This window comes from Oryctolagus cuniculus, chromosome 20 (assembly GCF_051225735.1).
Source record: "Oryctolagus cuniculus isolate XC-2025 breed Fujian yellow rabbit chromosome 20, ASM5122573v1, whole genome shotgun sequence".
NCBI classification, from domain to species: Eukaryota; Metazoa; Chordata; class Mammalia; order Lagomorpha; family Leporidae; genus Oryctolagus; species Oryctolagus cuniculus.
The window spans coordinates 33,294,983-33,314,693 of record NC_142886.1 but is presented as its reverse complement, the minus strand read 5'-3'; the positions used below and the strand labels follow the sequence as shown (position 1 = coordinate 33,314,693).

Sequence of the window (19,711 nt, the reverse complement as noted above, 5' to 3'; positions counted from 1 at the left end):
TCTCTATTCTCTTCTATCCTATAAGTTTTCTGATGAGAAGTCAGCTGTTAGTTCAGTTGGAGATCCTCTGAAACTAATCTGGTTTTTCTCTTCTGCGTTTTTTAGAATTTTTCTTTATGTGTTACTGTGGGAAGTTTGACTAAAATGTGTTGTGGTGAAGCTCTTTTCTGGTCATGTGTGTAAGGAGTTCTATGTGCCTCATGTATTTGGATGTCCCTTTCTTTCTCCATGTTAGGGAAATTTTTTGTAATTAGTTAACTGAAAAGGGCTTCTAATCCATTCTCTGTTTCCACACCTTCAGAAACTCCTAAGACCCATATGTTGGGTCTTTTACTAGTATATCATAGTTCTCCAACACTGTTTTTAATTTTTCCAAATTCTTATTTTTTTTTTTTTGCTCTGACTGAAAAATTCACAAAAATGTGTGTTCTAGCTCAGATATTCTTCTGCCTCACCATGTCTGTTGTTATGGTTTTAACACTGTATTTTTTATTTGACACTGGATTCATCATTTTTAATATTTTAGTTTGATTTCTCTTCATAATCTAAATTTCATTGAAAAATTTTTCATATATGTCATATGGATTTAGTTAACTCATGAATTTGCTTCTCATTGTTTCTGAGTAATTTTATGATTAATCTTTTGAATTCAGTTTTGGGTATTTCTTCATTCTCTACATCTTTACATTCCTTTTTTTAAAAGATTTATTTTATTTATCTGAAAGAGAGAGGTAGATACAGAGAGAGAGATCCTCCATCCGCTAGTTCACTCCTCAGACGGCTGCAATGGCCAGAGCTGCGCAGATCAAAAGCCAGGATCCAGGATCCAGGAGCCCTCTCTAGGTCTCCCATGTGGATGCAGGGGCCCAAGCACTTGGGCCATCCTCCACCGCTTTCCCAGGCCACAGAAGAGAGCTGGATAGGAAGAGGAGCAGCTGGGACTAGAACCAGCGCCCATATGGGATGCAGGTGCTTCTGGCCAGAGCTTTAACCCACTGCACCACAGTGCTGGCCCCCACATCTTCACATTCTAATATTGAAGTGCTTTTGTGTTCTTTTATTGGGGGGGGGGAGGGTTATTATCTTCCTTATTGTTTTTCTGGAGTTTCAGCATTTATGTCTAGGCATTCTTGGAAATACTTGTTGGCTTTCTCCTCTGATGACTTTTATCTTTGAACTATACCTCTGTGGCTTAGCGGAGTGTGTGCTGTGTGTGGCTGGGGAGGTCTGGTCAGTGCTCCAGTATGGGGCAAGTATCTAGAGTGACACCCAAGTAGGACATGGTAGATATCCTTGTGTTAGCAGGAAGGAGAGTAGGATCACCTCTTTTCACATAATCACATCCTTACCTCCTATCTTCCAGTGTGATCAATGCCCAGGTGTTAGTCCACAGTGGGTGCACAACTCAACTTCACTACCACATGAACCACACAAAGGATCTGTGCAGTCCTCATTTTGAGCACAGACCATGCTACAATGACCCACCCTAAGCAATCAGGGAGCTCTAAGTATGTGGAGTCACTCACAGTGATTTCCCAGAGACCCAGCTGCACCCTGCAACCTCTCCCATAGTCACAGAGTTTGCATAGTCTCAGCACACAAGACTTCCACAGTCATGGGGCAGAGACATTTCTAGAACCAGCTGCCTGTGGGTATTCCAACTAGGTGATGTGAGTCCTGGAGCCTGATAGGTTGAGAGGCTGAGAGTGCCTCACAGTCCTATGTGGGTGCTCAGCCCCCTGTCAATCCTCCCAGCCAGACTCAAAGTCAGTGGGAATGCTGATTTTCCCCACTAGTAAAATCCCTGGTTCACATGCCTGCACAAGACTGCTGGCTACAATGCCTACTCATTTCATAATGGCACCTTTTCCCTTTGATCACTGGGCAAGCCCCTGAGCCTCTGCAGCTGGTACTGATGGCAGAATGGCTCCTTTTCCCTGCCCATTGCTGGGTGCACACACCCAAGCTGCTGCCACCACTATTAATGTCAAAATGGCATCTTGTCCTCTCAAGTTGCTGGGCATTCACACAAGAACTGCTGAAGCTGTTACTTACGTCAAAAATCACAGCTGCCCTTTCTCAGCCGATTGCCAGAAAACTCTTAAGACTGTTTGGATAGGTGGATGGGGAGAGATTTTTTCACTTGGTTAGTGGGTACCCTGTCCCACTTAGGGCTCCAGGCCAGACTCAAACACAATGTCGTCTGCCACACTCCTCCTCCATCTACATCACCAGTGGCATGGACTGCTGTGATCTGATCTCCCCTCTCTCTCCAAAGCTCATGCTTCCTTGGCTCTTGGCTGCTGGGGTCATGTTTTGTCTGTTCTCACTGCTGCACATCCACACCCTCCACATGATCCATGGCATCACTCTCCTTTCCATAGAACTTCTATGGCAGTTTTCTCTCCAGCTTTCCCCTAAGAGTGTACTTCCTCCACTCTTTTATTTTCCCCTAGCCTAAAGCAGTGCCCCTTTTTTCCTATTCTGCCATCTTGGAGTCAACCCAGATGAAACTCCTGACTTATGGCTTCAGCTTGGCCCAGGGCTATCTGTTGAAACCATCTGCAGAGTGAACCAATGAATGAAAGATTTTGCTCTGTCTCTCCCTCTCTCTGTAACTCTGCCTTTCAAATACAATAATAACATTTTAAAAATAGAGAGATAATATATCCAGTAGAACACAAAAAATGATAATGGTAAACACTATCAGAATGTATATATATGGAATATGTAAATATATGTAACGGATCATGATAAACAAATAGAATAGTTAGTCATAGAGGATAAATGTGCTGGAATAACTAGAGGATATTTTGAATACTAAATCTCTAGTTAATATCTTGACAGAGGTAACAGATGATGTTTTTATTCTGCAAAAAATATTAGTATGCTGTTATGAAAGACATTAAAAGAAAACAGTATAATCTTGGGAATGTAAACATATATTTGTAAAAAAAATTTAAATATTAGAGAATATAAGATTTAGGAAATAGCCTGCATTATATTTATGCCAGTTAAAAGAATTTCCTCTTCAAACCATGATGGAAATTTACATTTATGCTGCAAATGACTGAAAAACTGAACAAAGTACTTGGAGCAATTACTTTCAGACGTTGGACTGCAACTGAATGTCATGATTATAACTCTTCAAATAAGTGAATAAAGTGATGATCATATGATCACCTCTATCATCTACGTGGAGGCAGATTTCTGAGAGAGCAGGGGGAGGGATGTCATGTGAGAACAGGAGCCTTACTCAGTTTGAAAAATAGAAATCAGGCCTCAGGAAGCTCTGTAGAAACCAGTATAGGGTTTGCCTTGGTTTTTGATGGAATAATAAAATGCACATGTGTAGGGTGAAACTCCATGGTTAGCAAAGAATTAGGAAGAATGCTGGACTTCACTAGTTCAGACTTCACACAATTAGTAGGGCATTTAAGTTGAGAGCAGCCTGGATACAGTCTTCATTGATCACTCAAAGACGTTAATAAAGATCCTTAGTGGAGCTCAACTACAGCTAGGGTATGCTGCGCTACACCTAGTCACCACAACTTATAAAGAAGCATCTGAAACGTAGATTTAAATACACATAAATTAACATATTACCAGGAATAAAATAGTTCAACTTTGTTTAAAGGGAGGTGTGAAAATTAAACATCCAACAGCATAAAATTCACAATGTCCAACATTGAGTGAAACCAGGGGAAAAGCAATCAATAATACAGTTCCAGATATAGAAGTATATTAGAATATATAGACAGGGTGTTCGAACAGATGATATTAGCATGAGATGAAAAAGAAGCATCATTTAAAATTAAGTAGGTAGAATTTGCAAGAGATTAGGAAGTGTCAAAGATCAAAACATAGTAATAGAAATTGGCTAGTGAAAAGCATAGGGAAAATAAAAAGATTAAACAAGAAAGGGAACAGGCATTTGGCCTAGTAGTTAAGAAGCTGGTTAAGACACAGGCATCCCATATCAGAGTGCCTGAGTTCAGTACCTGGCTCGGTTTCCTGACTCCAGTTTCCTGCTAATGCAGAACCTAGGAGCATGGTGATAGCTAAGTGATTGGGCTCTTGGACTGAGTTCAGCTCTGGCTAATTTGTGGCCATTGTGGACATATGGGGAAGGAATCTGTGGATTGGAACATTCTCCCTCCCTCTCTCTCTCTCTAGTATAAATGAAACATAAAAATGGCTCAAAAATCTAAAAATTAAAATCTAAAACAACAGAGACAATTGAGACAATATAAACAGATTAACAAGGTTGTAATAGGAATCACAGAAGGTGAAGGATTGGGAAGTATGGTAACTGATGGTATTCAAAGCAACATACTCAGGTCAGCGCCGTGGCTCACTAGGCTAATCCTCCACCTGCGGTGCCAGCACCCCAGGTTCTAGTCCCAGTTGGGGCGCCGGTTCTGTCCTGGTTGCTCCTCTTCCAGTCCAGCTCTCTGCTGTGGCCCAGGAAGGCAGTGGAGGATGGCCCAAGTGCTTGGGCCCTACACCCGCATGGGAGATCAGGCAGAGGTACCTGGCTCCCTAGCTTCGGATCAGCGTGTAGCACTGGCCGTAGTGGCCATTTGGGGGGTGAACCAACGGCAAAGGAAGACCTTTCTCTGTCTCACTCTCTCTCACTGTCTAACTCTGCCTGTCAAAAAAAAAAAAAAAAAAAAAAAAGCAACGTATTTCATTAGAGAATGACGGAAAGTTTAAATCACTTTCATGTTGGTGGTTAATACTTTATGCAAATCATCTTTAATTCACAGTGGGCTCCAGTAAGTCTTAGATATGACATGTATAAGAAAAACAAGGACATAAAAGTGACCATAACACGGCAGTGTGAATTTCTTGTTACCTAGAGAAGAGTCAGGTGGGACTTCTCTGTACGCCTGGAATCTCAAAGTTACATGTGTGATTGTCTAGTAATAATAAAATAGAACAATAAACAGTTCATATTAAAGTGACCACAAAATGGAGCATTTGTGCAATGATTACAGCACAGTTATGACTGTCCGATTCAGCAGGGAGCATGGAGCAGCGCCTGGAATCCTGATTAAAACTGACAATACCTGCAACTCTCTCCAGAGCTAGTGAATCATTCATCCTACAAATATGGACCTAGATGTCTGCATTTATGAAAAAAAAATCTCTAGGGATCATTTTATAATCATTCTGTGTGCAAATATTGAAATTAGAAAAGAAATATTTGCAACCATTTCTGATTCTTAATTTACTCTCTAGTAAGGAACATACAGACGTTCCTGAAACACAGAGGTACATTATTGATAATTTGTATATAGTATTTTTATTGTATGCATTTAGCAGGAAGTTGTTTCTCATGTCATAGCATCCACTCTGAAGCTCAGCAGGCAGACCCATATGAAAGTCAGACTTCGATACTCATGCCTTTATATACTACAGATTGTAATTCAGTTTTTTTATTCACCTGATAATCATGAGTTGAATACCTAGCATAAGCCTATACTTATTTCTATGTTATAAAAATGTTTCAAATAGTCAAGGGATGAAATCACTCTTGAAAAATGAGATGCACTTCTAATCACTAATAGTAGAATCAGGTATAATTTCAGGACATAATAGCTGAAAATCAATTTAAAGACAATATTTAAACAGTTGGTGAAACATCATGTAGGTGCAAAATAAGGAATGACTTTCTTTGCCTTAATTTCTAACTAGATGGAATTGAGTAATTAAAATTATACATAGAAACTGAGTGGCACAATTAAGTATTCTTGGAGAAGCCAAATATAGGGAACCTTTTCTGGAATAAGAAAGAAATGGAAAAAAAATATATTAATAGGCTGATCCTTCACTGCAATTGAGAAATTACACTAAATGCTTCCTCTTTACAAGTACTGCTGGCATAATTCCACCTAAAACTAGTTATTTTGCTATACTGTACCAAAATTTAATGCCTTAGGAAGGAAAGAACTGAAATCATTAAGGAATAGTTAAAATTTTGCTGATGTCTGAGGCTAATGGTCAGGTAGGTTTTTAAATGTTTGAATTAATTTATTATTACTGTGTGATTCACATGTAAGTTATGTGGCATATAGGACTGATAGCTACTGCATGCACATGTTTGCCCTCAGAGCTAGGATATTACAGGTTTTGTGATGTGATGATAAACTTTTATAGCATTTAAAAATGTTGTGTGTTTAATCCAAAAGTTTTGACAGCTTCACTTATTAGTCACTGATACAAACAAAGGTTCTGGTGTTTGACCTTACACATTCCCTAGAGGTTGGCTGGAGCTTGGGCAGCTGAGCCTTTTTCCTGGGGGGCCAGAAATGTACCAGATGCATGATTTGATTTAAAGCTCTGGGGTGACTCTCAATGCTGGGGAGCTTCTCAACATGAGCAAAACGTAGTAATGAAACTAGAATGGGCGAACCACTAAGGATCCCACAGCTGAATGTAAATAAGTGTACATGATCTTGGATGTTTATTCTAACTCCTTTATTTTGGATATGTACCAAGCCCTCCCTCCCCTAGGAGATGACCAGTATTTACTAATTCAGCAATGGTGAGAAAAGTCATGAGAATCTGATCACTATGCGGCCCTCTTAGCTGTTTGCCCCAATTGCCATCACCGCAGAATTTCAAGAGTGTTTTCAGATCACAGTAACTTAGGTTGCAGGTTTGTTCATGATTCTGAAAATGATTCAGGTGTCTCCTTTCTAAGTGTACTTTCCACTAATATTGGGTGTCTTAAAGTATTTTTCTTTTTAATGTGCCTACTTCTCAGTAGGAATTATTCTGTCAGACATCCAACAAAATCATTTTAATCACATTGTAATGCCTTCCTGTAGATGTGGAATAGCAGACGTTAGACACATTGGCTTCAAGGTGAAGGAGAAAATCAAGGCTTTGCCTCCCTTATAGCAACCAAGAATATGTTCCTTCCATAATGACATTTTCAGACTGCTTTGCACTTGTAAATAATAGTGGTTCACACCAGGCTTATGCAGTAGGTAGTCTTTCTCCACGCAATGACGCACATTCTTCTCCACATGGCATTCAATAATCCAACATCTAATTCTGTTATTTCTACTCAACAACTGTAATTCAAACTTGCCAGAATCTGTGACTAGAGAAAAAAAGTAGAATGCAATAGAATAGTGATTAAATGTGTCTCTTTACAAAGGATCCATTTGGTAGTTTGAATGATGTGTAATTTATTTTCTTTAGATGGGTGAAATAGTTAACTAGAAGCTTAGGAAAGAATAACTTACTTTGCATATTAGCTTAAATTAAATTAATAAATATGAGAAAGGGAGAAAAAGGGGATGTGTGTACGTATATATCTATATATCTATATATCTATTTATACAGGGAGAGAGAGAGAATAAAATTTTCACATTCCTGTTCAGCTCTGGTTCCATGAAATTTAGTAGGTGAAGGATTTAAACTAAGTGGAAACAAAATCAGACCTTTTAATGTTTTTGTTGAAAGAAAATTCTAGACACTGAAATTGGTTCATTTTGATATTCTGTGAAAGGGAACTAATGATTTCAGAAGACTGATTATTTTCCATGCATCCCTAGAAGGAACATGCTGAGAAGGAAGATCAGATCAAGGCAGGAGGAGAGATTCAGGAGAACTGATGTGCAGGCATTAGGGACCCCCAGAGAGGATGCAAACTCTGATGCACGTGGCACAAAGAGCAAACAGCATTCACAGTTGCTATTATTTTTTTCACAACATTGTGATGTTGTGAAGGCTAAAGAAAATGGAAGTTAATAAATGAGAAACCACTTGCTGTTTACAGCAAACTTGAAAGGAAGTGATATATAACTCATGAATCCAGTGTTGTATGCCAAAAGAGTTATGTCTAACTGCAGAAAAAAGCTGGTGAGATTAAAAATATTTTCTTGGTTTTTGTGTGCCATTGAAGAACTATTCTAATAAAAAAGATAGCAGTCTTTATTTGGAAGTTAATATTAGCTTTTAGAATTATATGAACGTATGTATTACTCTGTTTGAGCTGTGATGACACAATACTATTTAGTCGCTTAAATAACAGGACTTTTTTCTCACGGTTTTGAGGCTGGGAAGCCCAAGATCAATGTGCATGAATGTGTCTGGTGGGGGTTCCCTTTGTTGTTTGCAGATGGCCATCTTCTTCTACCCTCATACTCTAGAGAAATCCTCTCACTTGGCTTATTCTCATAAGGGTACTAATCCTATTCTTAACAGATTGGTTGTAATGGCCTAATCACACAAGGACTCAAAATTCTTTTTATTTTTAACTTGAGTAACTTTTTCTGTGATGGTTACTACTATTATTTTTTAAAAATAATTAGATCAACATTTGTAATGACTTCGTGACTCTTTCAAAATGTACTTTAATATTTAACATGGTAGTTTCAAAAAATAAATATTCAAGGCTTCAGTTATAAATTTCCCTTCCAGTTTGGTAACAAATGTTAAGAGAACTACCCTAATTATGGAAAAGTATCTTTATTCTAAAAATCAATTATTACTATAAAGATCACATTCTACTCCATAATTCTGATAAAGAATATGGTTTTTGGTAAAACAAGAATTTAGGATGATTCAATCCTTGGAAACATTTTAGCACTCGTCACTCAATGGAAGAAGTCAATTATTCCTGGAGTCACAAGTGCTCAAAACACTGTATTAACCAGGTTTGTGTGGGGTTTTGTCTTTTTGTTCTGGTGTTTTTTTTGTTTGTTTTTTTTTTTTTTTTGGTAGTTATTGCTTTAGTTGGCAATTATCGGAATGTGTGAAACAACATCTCGCACTAAGCCTTATGTTAATATTACAAAATTTATTCAGATGATAGACTCATAGAGGCTATAAAACTGATGTCTTAAGTAACTCACCAATGAAATGGGTACAGGTTGTTCAGAGGGTAGCGAAACATTTTTTTTTTGTTGTTTTTAGATTTATTTGAAAGAGTTACAGAGAGAGGTAGAGCCAGAGAGAGGGGGAGAGAGAGAGAGAGGTCTTCCAGCCACTGGTTCACTCCCCAAATGACGGCAACAGCCAGAGCTGTGCTGATCCGAAGCCAGGAGCCAGGAGCCAGGAGCTTCCTGTGGGTCTCCCACACGGGTGCAGGGGCCCAAGGACTTGGCCATCTTGTACTGCTTTCCCAGACCATAGCAGAGAGCTGGATCAGAAGAGGAGCAGCTGGGACTCGGCCCGATGCCCATGGGGGATGCCAGCACTGCAGGCCTCGTCTTTAACCCACTGCGCCACAACGCCAACCCCTATAGCCAACATTTTTGTTCTAAAAATAAATACCCCTACTTTTCAGAATGTTCCCATTCTTCAACAGAAGACTTGAACAGCTTAACAGTTTTCCTATAAAAAAAATCATTCTTCTTAACAAACCAAAAATGGAAAAGGAAACAAAAAAAACTACATAGTTTTCACAGATAACAATAAATAAAAGTATAGTAAGTGTTCAAGTAGAACATGTAGCTTAAGAACTACATGTGAGTATTTGGCATAGGTCATTTTTTAAAGGCTCTCTGAGGGTCCCTGCCATTACTTATTGTGGTCCTGACTGGTTCTTGGCTGTTCCTGGCAGCTGTGGATTTATAGGTCCCCGGCCACTGCTTCTACCAGCATATGAAAACTGGTATCCCCATGACTCAGGGCCAGGTTGAATACCATTTCCCACTGGTCCAAATGTACCTGTACCCATAGTACTATTCATGGAATTATTCTTCTGTTCACTGTGTGTCCCTTTGTTCTGCTGTCCTGGATAATCTGCATTGGGTTCACTGAAATTTGGCACTTCTGAATAAACCATACAAAACTCCCCAATTTTTTGAAGTTCATCACCCATTCTAGTATAAAGTGTCAGACATCCTTTCCACTTGGACGCATACCCTCTGGTCAACTGAATTATATCCCCTGGCTGTATGAGACCTCCAATCTCATCCCACACAGAAATAGTGATGCTGCCCATTTTATCTGCTACTTTGCACGATCTCACTTCATGGCCACGATCTCACTTCATGGCCATCTTTGGTTTTGGTCATGCGTCCTGTGAGGATTTAAAAATCAAAAGGGGTAAGGAGTGTGTTAGAGAACAAGGTCATCTAGAGGGGCTCTCTCACTCCTCCTCTTCAGTTTTCATATAAGACACAGGTAGGATTTGAGCCCATAAGGAGGTCACTGGGGCCACCTGTGTGGGGAAGGCGGGGAGAGGGAGCCATGGGGGAGCTGTGGCACCTGCTCTCCTCACCCTAGGGTGCCCAGAGGGAGGTGGGGAGGGCTGCGGACCCCACTTACCTCGGACTCAAACTCTTAATATGTGAAATGGGGATTTAAGATTTCAAAATATAAATATTGGGGGACAAAATATTAAATCTGTAGTACATTATTTTTCACATTTATAAATTTCCTAGCCTTCCAGAAATGTCTTCTAGAGATATGTAGCTTTTTTTAAGATTTATTTATTTATTTGAAAGTCAGAGTTACATAGAGAGAGGAGTGGCAGAGAGAGAGGGCTTCCATCTGCTGGTTCATTCCCCAGTTGGCCGCAACAATGGAGCTGCGCTGATCCGGATCCAAAGCCAGGAGCCAGGAGCTTCCTGTGGGTCTCCCACACGGGTGCAGGGGCCCAAGGACTTGGCCATCTTCTGCTGCTTTCCCAGGCCATAGCAGAGAGCTGGATCGGAAGTAGAGCAGCCAGGACCCAAACCAGTGCCCATATGGGATGCTGGCGCTCCAGGCCAGGGTGTTAACCTGCTGCACCACAGTGCCAGCCCCCAAGATACGCAGCTTTAAAGGTTGAACTAACACATAGTTGGTGCTGCTGACTCATGTTTAGGTTATGATTTGTAAGTGAATGTCTCACTTACAAAGACTTTATAAAAACTATTATCTATATTATTGTAGTTATTACAAGCTACTTGAAAGTAGTAATCATGCTTTAAAATAGTTTGTTTTCATAACAACTCACATATCTCTGGATATAAATTAGGGATTTATGGATTTTATTCTCTATTCTCTATTGGAATGAACATCTAGTATTATAACAAGTTGATAAATATAATTTAATATGTATTTTGTGGTGAATTATCCTTCAGCATTGTGTTTCTAATCCTAAAAAGCAATTAGATTTACATATCCAACCATGAAGGAGAATTGAGGAACAGATTTACCTCCCTGCCTGAAACAACTAAAATGAAAGAAGAAAGTAAGCATGAAGCAATGGTTTTCAGACATGTGACAAAAACCAGAGACAATGATTTCCGATAGAAGGAAAAATTAGCAATGTGTGTCTGACATGCATCACAGAGTCACACCAAGTGAGAGGAAACACATACACACACACACACACACAGAGAGAGAGAGAGAGAGAGAGAGAAGGAGGGGGAAGTGGAAGAGGAGAGAATCTAACAGCTATCTAAATTCTGAATCCTGTAAAGTCAAGGCAATAAGAAATGACAGTGCAGGATGTTGCAAGGATACTGATGCACAAGACAGCTCTCAAGAATTATTGTAGTGGGAGCATCCCACTACACTGTAGTGCCAGCATCCCATTTGGGTGCTGGTTCAAGTCCCAACTGCTCCACTTCAGATCCAGCTCCCTACTAATGGCCTAGGACAAACAGCAGAAGATTGTCAAATTGTTTGGGACGTTGCCACCCATGTGGGAGACTTGGATGAAGTTCCTAGATTCTGGCTTCAGCCCAGGCCATTGAGATCATCTGGGGAGTGAACCAGCAGATGAAGGATATCTCTCTCTCTTCTCTCTCTAGAACTCTGTCAAATGAATAAGTCTCTTAAAAAAGAAATAAGGACAAAGACATAGATATCAAATGGATAGTCTGTTTTTATCAGGTCGAGGGAGGAATATACTACAAAGTAAAAGGCATCAATGAGAATACTGAGAAGAGTATAGCCTCATGAGCAGAGAAAAATGTAACCTAAGAGTAAGGATTGATCTGATTCCACCAAACCATGCTGATAGAAAAATTTCTGAAGGATAACTCTTCCCAAATTATTGTGTCGCAGGAGAGAATTTAGTAATGTTTACAGGAATATCAGTATTTCTCAGAACTTACCTTATATAATTCTTCATCTGTCAACTCATCAGTATCCTTTTTACATCCTTTAGAATAAGCTGGTGATGTAAGTCAAGAACTTTCCTAAGTTAGGTGGGTTGCTCTAGTAAATGACTAAATACAAGGAGAGGGTTATGGGAATCTCCAGTTCATAGCTGGTCATCAGAAATTCCAGGAGCCCAGACTCGTGATTGGTATACTGAGTATTGCTGGTGGCATGGAGAAAATTGGACCTGTATTTTGGTGACTAAACACATTCTATATTGAGAGCTGGCTGTATAACAGCAGGAAAAGTACATGTTTTCCCTTTACAGTAATTTTAAGGACAAGGAATAGAAAAGAAATATGAAAAGCCTATTTATGATAACAAAGAAATCAAATAATCAAGGGACATACAAATAGTTTCAAAATGCTTGGTAAAAAAATCACAACACTGAAAGTGATGAAATGCAAATGTAAATTTGTCAATAACTGATAGAATGTGTATGTAGAAAATCAGTAACTGCAAAGAAGATAAATGATGCTAACAATCAAAATTATTTAATGGCTTTTATAGAATGCTACACAAAGCAACAGCATCATTCTTTTAAAAAAGATTTATTTATTTATTTGGAATGCAGAGTCATAGAGAGGGAAAGGCAGAAGCAGAGCAGAGTTGGAGAGGAGGGTACTTGGAGGAAGGGAGGTATTCCATCTATTGGTTCACTCCCCAAATGGCCACAATAGCCAGGGCTGGGCCAGGCCAAATCCAGAAGCCAGAAGCTTCATCCAGGTCTCCCACATTGGTGCCGCGGTCCAAGTACTGGAGCCATCTTCTGATGCTTTCCCAGGTGCATTAGCAGGGGACTGGATTGGAAGTGGAGCAGCCTGGACTCTAACCAGCACCCCTATGAGATGCTGGCAATGTGAGCAGCAGCTTTATCTGGTGCACTACAGTGCTGACTCCATATATGCAAGAATCGTTTACACAGTTAATAAATATTGTAGGCTAGAAACAACCTAGATAAATTTATAATAATTCCAAAAATGCAAAGTATGTTCACTGACTTCATTGAATTAAACTAGAAATTAAGAACAGAAATCTATCCTGAGAGTTCTCAAATATTCAGAAACTGAGTAAAACTTCTAAATAATCCACAAGACAATGAAGAAATCAAAAATAAAATTATAAAATATTTGCGCTAAATGAAACTGAAAACATCAGATATCAAAATTTGAGAAGCAGTTAAAGTAGCACATTGATGGAAATTTGTAGCAGTAGTGTCTAGGCTAAAAAAATTAATCTCAATTACCTTAATTTACATCTTAAGAAAGCAATCATCCAGAAAGAATGAAAGTCAAAATAAATTGAAATGGTGGACATTTTGCATAGGAGATAATGCTTGGTATGTATACACTTTGCATTGCAGTGGCTGGGTTTGAATCCTGGCTCTGCTTCCCATTTCAGCTTCTGTTTTTATACACTTGAGGAGGCAGCAGGCAATGGCTCAGGTACTTGGGCCTCTGCCTCCCATGTGGGAAACTCTGATAGAGGTATTGACTCCTTGACTTAGCTTGGCCCAATTTCAACTTGTTGTAGAAATTTGATGGGGTGAATCAGCAGATATCTGTCTTTGTCCCTAACTCTTCTTTCTGCCTTTCAAATAATAAATAAATAAGACAAAGTGAATAGGTAACATGGCATAATGATCAGAGGAGAAGAACAAGAAAGCAATGAAGAAAATTTCTGAAAACAAAATATTTGAGTACAGTAAATTTAACATACTTCTAGCTAGATTATTTGTTTCCATTTACATAACAGTCTTTGAAATGCAAGCTAATTTAAAGTGATTGAAACCATGTCTTTGCATGCCTAATATGGGGAATCTCAGGACTATGAGGGATGAAAGTATTGCAAAGGGATAAGAGGAGACTTTGGAGGTGTGAAAGCATGTTCAATACCTTGATTGTGTTGATGTTTTCAAGTGTACATACACATGTCAAAACTTACTAAATGCCACATTTTAAATATAAACAGTTTTTTTGTTAGATACACATTACGTTGAGGAAATTCTTGATAGAATTAAATTTAAACTCTATTTTGAACCAAGTAGTTCCAAAGACGTTTAATTTTAAGCATACATTGGAATAATAAAGTATTTTTAGTTAAATTTTGACAGAACTGTTAAAAAAGAACAGACCATGTATATGAAGATTTCCATGTATAAATAAACATTGAATAATAGTGGAGTCTTAGAAAAATGGTATAATTGTCTCCTCAGAATTCTTTCTTATCTTCTTCTGTGACTAAAATTTATAAAGCATGAGATTGGGATGGGTTTTGTCCTAGAAATTAAGATGCCGGTTAGAACATCTTCATCCCACATGATGGAGTGCCTGAGTTCAGTGCCAAGATCTGGCTTCCTGCTAATGAGGACGCAGGGAGTCAGTGCTGATGGCTTACGTAGTTGGGTTCCTGACACCCACAAGGGAATATGGATCAAATTTGTGTCTCCCTGCTTTGACCTATCAGCTGTTAGCGGCACTCAAAAGAGTAAAACAATGGATGGGAGCTCTTTCACTCTTTCTGTAAAAAAAACAATTCACATGGGGGCAGCGTTTGAGGCTGGGGTTAAAATAACACTTGCAATGCTGGCATCCCATATCAGAGTGTCTAGGTTAAAATTCACTTTCTATTTCCAACCCAGCTTCCTGATAACATGCACCCTGTGTGGCAGCCAGTGATAGGGCAAGTGCTTGGGTTCCTGCCACTCCAGTGGGAGACCCAGATGGAATTTCGGGCTTCTGCCTTCAACATGGCCCACTCCTGGCTGTTTGACACATTTGAGGAGTGAAACCATAGATGTAAGATCTCTCTTTCTCTGTCATTCTTTCAAATAAATAAAAATAAATAGATAAATAAAAACAAATCCTAGATGGTATAAAAGTGGTATTAGTGCTTGACTATCTCTTCACATGGTTTAAAAAATAGTTTTATCCGGAGACTATTCAATATTCATTTATTTAAATAAGTTCACCATGAATTAAATAGCTTCTATTCTGTGTTTGGGGGTTGCAGGGATTGGCAGAGGTATATGAAGATACTTCAGAAAGTTCATGGAAAATAGCATGGAAAGGTAGTTATTTGGGGGCATTGTTTATTTTAAAGATTTATTTATCAAGGGGCCAGTCCTGTGATATAGATGGTAAAGCCGCTGCTTGTATTGCCAGCATCCCATATGGGCGCCAGTTACCAGTTCAAGTTCCAACTGCTCCACTTCTGATCCAGCTCTCTGCTGTGGCCTGGAAATCAGTAGATGATGGCCCAAGTCCTTGGGTCCCTGCACCCATGTGGGAGACCCGGAAGAAGCTCCTGGTTTTGGATCAGAACAGCTCCAGCCATCATGGCCATTTGGGGAGTGAACCATTGGATGGAAGACCTCTCTCTCTCTCTCTTTTTCTCTCTCTCCCTCTCTCCCTCCCTCTGCCTCCCTCTCCCTCCCTACCTCCCTCCCTCCCCTCTCTCTCTCTCTGCCTCAGTAACTCTTAAAAAAGTTTATTGAAAGAGTTACAGAGAGAGGAAAGAGGAAATTCTTCCATCAGTTTGACTCCCAAAATGTTGGCAATGCCCATGCCAAGGCCAGAAGTCTGGGACTCCCATATGGGACCAAGTACCCAGGCCATCTTCTGCTGCTTTCCCAGGCCACGAGCAGGTAGCTGGATCAGAAGTGGAGCAGCCAGGATTTAAAGTACCACTCATATGGGATACCAGAGTGGCAGGCAGCAGCTTAACCCACTGTATTACAATGCTGGCCCTGTGCCACAATTTTTTTTTTTTAAATCAATGCTTACCTTCTTCACAATGTATAGTACCCAAGCACTTTTTGAATATCCCTCACATAAGAAACTAAACACTAAATGATAAGTGATAGTTTCTCACATCTACATAATGTTGCAAAATAGCAGGCAAGAAAACCATAAAGTAATGGTAACGTATAAAATGAGATACCTACTAATACATGCATCCTTCCTTTTTTCACAATATTTTATGGCAAAACAAATATTGGTCCTATGAATTCCAAAATGAAGTAGGCACAGTGGAAGCTCTCACAGGGAGTTGGGAGGGAACTCATACACACGAGGGTGGGCTCTGAAGTTCACACACAGCAAGGGCTTAAATCATTCCTTGCAGTCAAGTGATGACTCTTGGAGTTACCTCCTTGGCAGGAAGTGGCTAGTCTCCATTTGTTTTTGCCTAATGCATTTCTAAAGATTCCTTTAAAAAAGAAGTATTCTTAGGCTCAAACCAAATGTTCTTTATTAGCTGAACTTTGGCATAAGAGTAGCAAAATAGCTGAAGTCATGTACTTCAAGCCAGCTCTTTAAATCATAGAAGCCCAAAGTATTCCAGAGATCACGGCAGTTCAAACTGCACATAGTGGTAACTCACCACGGCAGGTTTTTTAATTACCTCAGAAACTTGAATCAACACTGAGTGCTATCAAAAGCAAAATGAATGTACATTAATCACAGAATATTTTAGTCACATGGCATCTTTCATCCCAGCAAAGTTCACAACCCCTGGGTCTGTTTCTCATCACTCTTAATCTGAGGAAATGGGATAGCAAGTAGCTTTGAAGAGACTGAATGGGAGAAGGTTGAGTTTTTAATTTAGACAGAGCTCCACAATTGTCACAAAAAGTAAGTGCTTTCTCTGCTTTGGTCACATTTAGAGTTGCTATACCGCAATCCCCCCCACCCCACCCCACCCTGAATGAAGTACAAAGAAGTAGATAACAGCTCTTACTGTCTTGCTTGTCTTCCAAAAAAGTTCATTGGAAATGGAAATGAATTATAAATTTGTTTAGGTTCCCCAACGTTTTAAAATTAATGAGCAGTTTTTCATAACAATAATTTCGAAGACCTTTTGAACACCACTTGTATGTTCATTAGCACCATTGGCTAAATATAAATCTTGAGGGAAATTTCTAGTATTCATGTCATGGAAAACATATTATTAGAAAAGACAACTACCCAAAGAACCAGCTTATGAACATCCCTTATGATGCATTCATGGGAAATAAAGCACATAAAACTATGGATAGTTTGTGAAATTGATGACTTATAGGCTAGAATTTTCTTCCTACTCTTCAAATCAAATATGATTAAAATATCTTCCACCTCTTCCTGTTCTCAGGGAAAAATGTGGCAAAGGAAGGATTGAAGGCATAATAAAAATTGTTACTTTCCTGCGACATAACTTTCTTGTCAATAAAATACTGTAAAATAATCTCAATATATGAAAATCATACTATATAGAAACAGTGATACCCATGAAGATTAATTCCAAGTTTAACTCAGATTTTGAACTGCTTTCAAAAATCAAGTTCTCTGGAAAGTTTCTGAATCACTTTCATTAACTATATATATTAGAATTTCTTTTTGGAGTTTTCTTGCAAAAATTATCTAATAAAATATATTTGAAAAGTATCCTATTTAAGAAAAGCTGCAAGTAATCTGGGGAAAAAGACATAAATTATTTTGACTTTTATAGAAAAAAGAGCACAATTTGCATTAAACTGTTTGCTTTTACCCCAGCTAATTACCTCACTCTTCTCTGCCTTTTACCATTCTGAGTGAAACTTGGTTTGAAATTTTTCCTTCCCTAAAAGCAGGATTGAAAACCATGATTCTATAGTAAATTTGGAGCTAAAACCTATAGTTGGCTGTTGTATCACTTTGAAAATGCCCAGTGAACTCTTCCTGTGATCTAGGCTCCATGCTAAGTTCTGGGATTGGTTAAGTGTCTGTTCTGAAAAACATTTCAGGCTACTGAAATGGAGATATAACACATGCAGTTGTTGCATTCTCTTGCCGATCACTCAGTCCTAGTGAAATGCATTTTCTGATTTTAACTAAAATGTAATTTAATTTTTATTTCCTCTGTAAAGAAAATAATTTCAGAGTGCTCATTTTTCTAACTCTGCCAAACCACAGTTTCACCTGAGGTTACGACTACGTGGCTGTGACGTTTCCCCAGTGCCTACATGCTGGGGAAGATGCAGCTGCTCTGTTGTTGATCTATCCCAAAGGCACTTGAGGAAACATCTATTCCATCCCAGGATGATAAGCAATACACACAAATTTTGTTAAATTGTCCCTCTTCTCCATTCTTAGGAGCTCGGAATTGCTCCGCAGCCTTCTCTGCTTGTTGTCTTTCTTGGGCACGTTCAAGGTTTGGTTTATGGACACTCAAATACCAGAAGGAAACCAGTTTGGATGAATGATAATGAGCAGAGCCAGGAAGTTAAATATTAGGGAAGTAAATAGCCATTGGCTGGTTTTATTAATTATATTCTCTAAACGTAAAGAGTTATAGAGAAGTAAGAGCAGGAGGTGGGTGGTTGAATGCAAAGAAAATGAAAACGAAAAATGAGGAACACGCATAAAAAAGGAAAGATAAGTTGTTTACAGGGGCAGGAGATGAAGGTAGTGTACAGGAAACTTCACAGATCAAGCATTAGTGTCCACCATGCTCCGATGACTCCATAGCTTTCACGTAGGCCTTATTCAAACCTTCATATTACTAAGGATGCTCTTGGTTTGGTGTCCTTGCAAAACACATACTTGCCCAAAGCTTTCAACAGAGCAGTTTATGTTTAGGAGATTTACTAGGCCTATTTGTCTATCTAATATCCAAAGTCTAAAACATTATTTCATACTTTTGAAAAGTTTTCTTTTGACCTATTCTGTCAATATAGCAAAGTGTAGCTTGAAGAACATGAGTTTCGGTCTTTACTGTTCTTTACTATCTACAGAATCTAATATAAGTTTATTTCTCTGAGATTCACCTTTCTTGTCTGTAAAATTTTATTAAAATTTTAAAATGGTTAAAATGATTGTTAGGACGCAATACAAAAACATCCTTAATACAATGTCTAACAGAATATTAAATGAAGAGGTGATATTGTATTACAAATAGTAATATTGCCATGAAAAATAATGGGCCATGTAATCAGCAGATGCCCCATAGATATGAATCACTTTGAGTATTATGAACTTTTAAAGAAACCAAAATCAATCAAATGATTTTATGGTCTCATAAAGCCATAAAACTGGAGAGAATCCAATTCCCTCACCTTTAGTAGTAATTCTAATAATTAATAGACATTTTTCCATACCTCAGAGAAATTAAAAACTTTAAGTGCAGAATGAATTATCTGTTTTATTTTTCTTTTGGAAAACTGACATTTAACCTTCTAGGTGAATGGTCACTAAAATGTATTTATGTTGAATTTAGAGTGAAAAATTAATTTCCTTTTCTGGATAATGCATTGCTCTTCTATTAATAATATTTTGAGTAATAATTTATTAAACATACTTCAAATAATTATTCAATAAATATAAAAACATTAATTTTCCAATATTCCATTTCAAAATTATATTCTTTCTACCATGTAAGAAGACTAATTTATGAGGCAGGCTAAAATGCCAATGTTTGTCACTTGATATTTATATATTTCAATAATTATCTTGATCAGTTCCTACCGCAAATCTTGAACAACATGGCCTTATCACAGATGGCTGTAATTAATCTCAAATTAAATGCTTTTTAACAGATGGGGCCAAAGACCCAACCCTTGGAAGAAAATAAGCAC

The 19,711-nt window shown here is 38.5% G+C and overlaps 1 pseudogene; it reads right to left on the bottom strand.

Moving 5' to 3' along the window:
• Positions 1-9,506: 9,506 nt before the first annotated feature.
• Positions 9,507-19,711, bottom strand: part of LOC149120132 (SOSS complex subunit B2 pseudogene) — a 141,059-nt pseudogene continuing 130,854 nt past the window's right edge.